This window comes from Aegilops tauschii, chromosome 7 (genome assembly GCF_002575655.3).
Source record: "Aegilops tauschii subsp. strangulata cultivar AL8/78 chromosome 7, Aet v6.0, whole genome shotgun sequence".
In the NCBI taxonomy this organism is placed as follows: domain Eukaryota; kingdom Viridiplantae; phylum Streptophyta; class Magnoliopsida; order Poales; family Poaceae; genus Aegilops; species Aegilops tauschii.
In genome coordinates this window covers 634,439,821-634,445,820 of record NC_053041.3, presented here as the reverse complement: position 1 = coordinate 634,445,820, position 6,000 = coordinate 634,439,821, and positions in this window count along the sequence as shown.

The window sequence follows — 6,000 nt, the reverse complement described above, 5'->3', positions numbered from 1 at the left end:
GCATAGACTTCAGTTAGAGTCAGTTTGTCATGCCTTGTGATATAAGGAATTAGTGGATGCGAGATGTTTTGGAGGTAGTTGCGCACAAAAAAAAGCCCCACTCTACCAGTATCAATTTGGTCTTTGAGCGCCTACTCATCGGTTGGTCGATCCGCTTAGTTAAAAAATATGCAGCTCTCAATAGGCAACACGGTCTGAGGAGTAGCAGAAGAGGATCAAAACTAACTTTTTTATTTCGTCCATATTTCAATAGAGGATGAATGCTTGCATATATGAAGGCATCATCTCACGCATTATGGATTTTTCTGAGAAATTAACAGCATGTCGTAGTCCATGTTATTTTGTTTCAATGGAAGTCCCGCGCTGGTTTATTTTTTAGGCAGACTCCCATGCTAATTTCTATTTCAATTGTATACAGGCAAAAATTAGAGTCCGACAATAGGTTTTTTTCTAGCGAGTCGCGTGCTAGTTTTTTTTTAACCTTGAGGGTCTCACGTTAGTTTATTTTTTCAAGTACTCCCATGCTAGTTTTTTCACAGCCACGCCAGTTTGTTTTTTTTTGACAGAAGAGAGTCCCACACTAGTTCTCGCTAGTTCTTTTTCCTGTCGTAGACAAAGATGAGCGGATCGTTTTTTATTGTAGTGGCAATGGTGGGTAAATTTTTCCACTTAAAACTTATCTAACGGCTCTAGTTTTTAGTCTATAAATTAAATGGTCGGATGTTTTTGTTTATTGTGGGATTTTAAAGCCTATTTATCTTTTTTATGGTGAACCCGTCAAGTACTTTTTATATATAAATAGATTTAACCTCTCGACAATAGGGTTGGTTGGAATTTCCGGTTCACATACCTCCTAGATAAAAATATCTATGTCAACTTGATGGGCATCATTTGTCATAAACACGAAATGCAACAAAATAGTTATAAAAGAAAATATACCACATCCGAATCATAACCAGGACGAGGGCCAACAGGGACAGATATCAAAACCATGGCACTATGAATAACAAACAATGTACTGGTAAGATAATTACACAAACATGATTTTTTTTATACAAAAAAGATAAGAACAAGAGGCTCACCCCACAAGGTGTGTTGCCGGCGACAGGACGGTGCGGACGATCGACAGTGGTTAGGATGGAGACGGGAAGGCACTAAGTAAACCACACCTACATATGCAAACTAAGAGTTATTTTGAGCTCAAATTGCATATAAATCAAATAAACTACCACATATAATTCCTCCCAATTTACTCACACCCACAAATTAATGACTATATAAAGCATCGCAAGAGCTAATCTAACAACGAGAGATGAAAGGACAAAGTTGCTTACCTTTGTGATCACTTGAATGGGAAAAACAGAGCGAGCTCGATCGCGGGTGTACGAAGGGTTTATATAGGGCGACCTTTAGTACCAGTTCGTGCCACGAACTGCCACGAACCGGCACTAACGGTGATGGAGGGGCCCCAGACTGACAACATCCTGCCACCACTCTTTTTAGTACCGGTTCGTGGCACGAACCGGTGCTAAAAGTTCGGCATGAACCGGTACTAATGAGAGCGGCCTGCCTAGCCATTGGAACCGGCACTAATGGTCACATTAGTGCCGGCTCAAATACAAACCGGGACTAATGAGCTAAACATTAGGCCCTTTTTCTACTAGTGTCAAGTCGCTCCCAGCTAGCTACAAGAGCTTTGTGATGAACTACAATATGCAAGGGATGGAGAAGTCCATTCCTGAGTTATATTCAATGTTGAAATGAGCGGAGGTGGAAATAAAAAAGGAACATGAAGTGTTGATGGTGAATAAGACCACTAGTTTCAAGAAAGGCAAGGGTAAAAAGAACTTCAAGAAGGACAGCAAGGGAGTTGCCGCGCCCGGTAAATCAGTTGCCGGGAAGAAGCCAAAGAATGGACCCAAGCCCGAGACTCAGTGCTTTTATTGCAAGGAAAATGGTCACTGGAAGCGGAACTGCCCCAAGTACTTAGCGGAAAAGAAGGCCGGCAACGCCAAAGGTATATGTGATATACATGTTATTGATGTGTACCTTATCAGCGCTCGTAGTAGCTCCTGGGTATTTGATACCGGTGGGGTTGCTCATATTCGAAACTCAAAACAGGAGCTGCAGAATAAGCGGAGACTGGCGAAGGACAAGGTGACAATGCACGTTGGGAATGGTTGCAAGGTCGATGTGATCGCCGTCGGCACGCTACCTCTACATCTACCTTTGGGAATAGTTTTAAACCTCAATAATTGTTATTTAGTGCCAGCTTTGAGCATGAACATTGTATCTGGATCTCGTTTAATGCGAGATGGCTACTCATTTAAATACGAGAATAATGGTTGTTCTATTTATATTAAAGATATGTTTTATGGTCATGCCCCGCTGGTCAATGGTTTATTTTTTATTGAATCTAGAACGTGATGTTACACATATTCATAGTGTGAATGCCAAAAGATGTAATGTTGATAATGACAGTCCCACATACTTGTGGCACTGCCGCCTTGGTCACATTGGTGTCAAACGCATGAAGAAGCTCCATGCGGATGGACTTTTGGAGTCTCTTGATTATGAATCATTTGACACGTGTGAACCATGCTTCATGGGCAAAATGACCAAGACTCCATTCTCCGGAACAATGGAGCGAGCAACCAACTTGTTAGAAATAATACATACTGATGTATGTGCTCCAATGAGCGTTGAGGCTCGCGGTGGCTATCGTTTGTGTTCTCACCCTCACTGATGACTTAATTAGATATGGGTATGTCTACTTAATGAAACACAAGTCTGAGACCTTTGAAAAGTTCAAGGAATTTTACAGTGAGGTAGAGAATCAACGTGACAGGAAAATAAAGTTCTTACGATCAGATCGTGGAGGAGAATATTTGAGTCACGAGTTTGGCACTCATTTAAGGAAATGTGGAATTGTTTCACAACTCACGCCGCCTGGAACACCTCAACGTAATGGTGTGTCTGAACGTCGTAATCGCACTCTATTGGATATGGTGCGATCTATGATGTCTCTTACCGATCTACCGCTATCATTTTGGGGCTATGCTTTAGAGACTGCCGCATTCACTTTAAATAGGGCTCTTTCGAAATCTGATGTGACGACACCGTATGAATTATGGTTTGGGAAGAAACCTAAGATGTCGTTTCTAGAAGTTTGGGGATGCCATGCTTATGTCAAGAAACTTCAACCTGAAAACCTCGAACCCAAGTCGGAAAAATGCGCCTTCATAGGATACCCTAAGGAAACTATTGGGTATACCTTCTACCTCAGATCCGAAGGCAAGATCTTTGTTGCCAAGAATGGATCCTTTCTGGAGAAAGAATTTCTCTCGAAAGAAGTAAGTGGGAGGAAAGTAGAACTTGATGAAGTAATGCCTCTTGAACTGGAGAGTAGCGCAGCTCAGGAAGATGTATCTGTGGTGCCTGCACCGACTAGAGAGGAAGTTAATGATGATGATCATGAAACTTCGGATCAAGTTGCTACTGAACTTCGTAGGTCCACAAGGACACATTCCGCACCAGAGTGGTATGGCAACCCTGTCCTGGAAATCATGTTGTTAGACAATGGTGAACCTTCGAACTATGAAGAAGCGGTGGCGGGCCCGAATTCCAACAAATGGCTTGAAGCCATGAAATCCGAGATAGGATCCATGTATGCAAACAAAGTATGGACTTTGACAGACTTGCCCGATGATCGGCAAGCCATAGAAAATAAGTGGATCTTTAAGAACAAGATAGACGCAGATGGTAATGTGACCGTCTATAAGGCTTGACTTGTTGCTAAGGGTTATCGACAAGTTCAAGTGGTTGACTACGATGAGACCTTCTCACCTGTAGCGAAGCTGAAGTCTGTCTGAATCATGTTAGTAATTGCCGCATTCTACGATTATGAGGTATGGCAAATGGACGTCAAAATGACATTCCTTAATGGTTTCCTTAAGGAAGAATTGTATATGATGCAGTCGGAAGGTTTTGTCGATCATAAGAATGCTGACAAAGTATGCAAGCTCCAGCGCTCCATCTATGGGCTGGTGCAAGCATCTCGCAGCTAGAACATTCGCTTTGATGAAATGATCAAGGCGTTTGGGTTTATGCGGACTTATGGAGAAGCCTATGTTTACAAGAAAGTGAGTGGGAGCTCTGTAGCATTTCTCATATTATATGTGGATGACATACTATTGATGGGAAATGATATAGAACTTTTGGAAAGCGTAAAGGCCTACTTGAATAAATGTTTTTGAATGAAGGACCTTGGAGAAGCTGCTTACATATTAGGCATCAAGATCTATAGAGATAGATCAAGACGCCTCATTGGTCTTTCACAAAGCACATACCTCGGCAGAAGATGGAGAAAAGATGAGTGTCATCCCCTATGCCTCAGCCATAGGGTCTATTATGTATGCCATGCTGTGTACCAGACCTGATGTGAACCTTGCCATAAGTTTGGTAGGGAGGTACCAAAGTAATTCCGGTATGGAACACTGGATAGCGGTCAAGAATATCCTGAAGTACCTGAAAAGGACTAAGGATATGTTTCTCGTTTATGGAGGTGACGAAGAGCTCGTCGTAAAGGGTTACGTCGATGCTAGCTTCGACACAGATCTGGATGACTCCAAGTCACAAACCAGATACGTGTACATGTTGAATGGTGGGGCAGTCAGCTGGTGCAGTTGCAAGCAAAGGGTCGTGGCGGGATCTACATGTGAAGCGGAGTACATAGCAGCCTCAGAGGCAGCACAGGAAGTAGTCTGGATGAAGGAGTTCATCACCGACTTAGGAGTTATTCCCAATGCGTCGGGCCCGATGACTCTCTTCTGTGACAACACTGGAGCTATTGCCCTTGCGAAGGAGCCCAGGTTTCACAAGAAGACCAGGCACATCAAGCGTCGCTTCAACTCCATTCGTGAATATATTCAAGATGGAGACATAGATATTTGTAAAGTGCATACAGATCTGAATGTCGCAGATCCGTTGACTAAACCTCGTCCACGAGCAAAATATGATCAACACCAGAACTCTCTGGGTGTTCGATTCATCACAATGTAACTAGATTATTGACTCTAGTGCAAGTGGGAGACTGTTGGAAATATGCCCTAGAGGCAATAATAAAATAGTTCTTATTATATTTCCTTGTTCATGATAATTGTCTATTGTTCATGCTATAATTGTATTAACCGGAAACCATAATACATGTGTGAATACATAGATCGCAACATGTCCCTAGTGAGCCTCTAGTTGACTAGCTCGTTGGTCAATAGATGGTTATGGTTTCCTGACCCTGGACATTGGATGTCGTTGATAACAGGATCACATCATTAGGGGAATGATGTGATGGACAAGACCCAATCCTAAGCATAGCACAAGATCGTGTAGTTCGTTCGCTAGAGCTTTTCTAATGTCAAGTATCATTTCCTTAGACCATGAGATTGTGCAACTCCCGGATACCCTAGGAATGCTTTGGGTGTATCAAACGTCACAACGTAACTGGGTGGCTATAAAGCTGCACTACAGGTATCTCCGAAAGTGTCTGTTGGGTTGGCACGAATCGAGACTGGGATTTGTCACTCCGTATGAAGGAGAGGTATCTCTGTGCCCACTCGGTAATGCATCATCATAATGAGCTCAATGTGACTAAGGAGTTAGCCACGGGATCATGCGTTACGAAACTAGTAAAGAGACTTGCCGTTAAGAAGATTGAACAAGGTATGAGGATACCGACGATCGAATCTCAGGCAAGTAACATACCGATGGACAAAGGGAATGGTATACGGGATTGATTGAATCCCCGGCATCGTGGTTCATCCGATGAGAGCATCATGGAACATGTGCGAGCCAACATGGGTATCCAGATCCCGCTGTTGGTTATTGGTCGGAGAGATGTCTCGGTCATGTCTGCAGGGTTCCCGAACCCGTAGGGTCTACACACTTAAGGTTCGATGACGCTAGAGTTGTTATGGGAAATCGTATGTGGTTACTGAAGGTTGT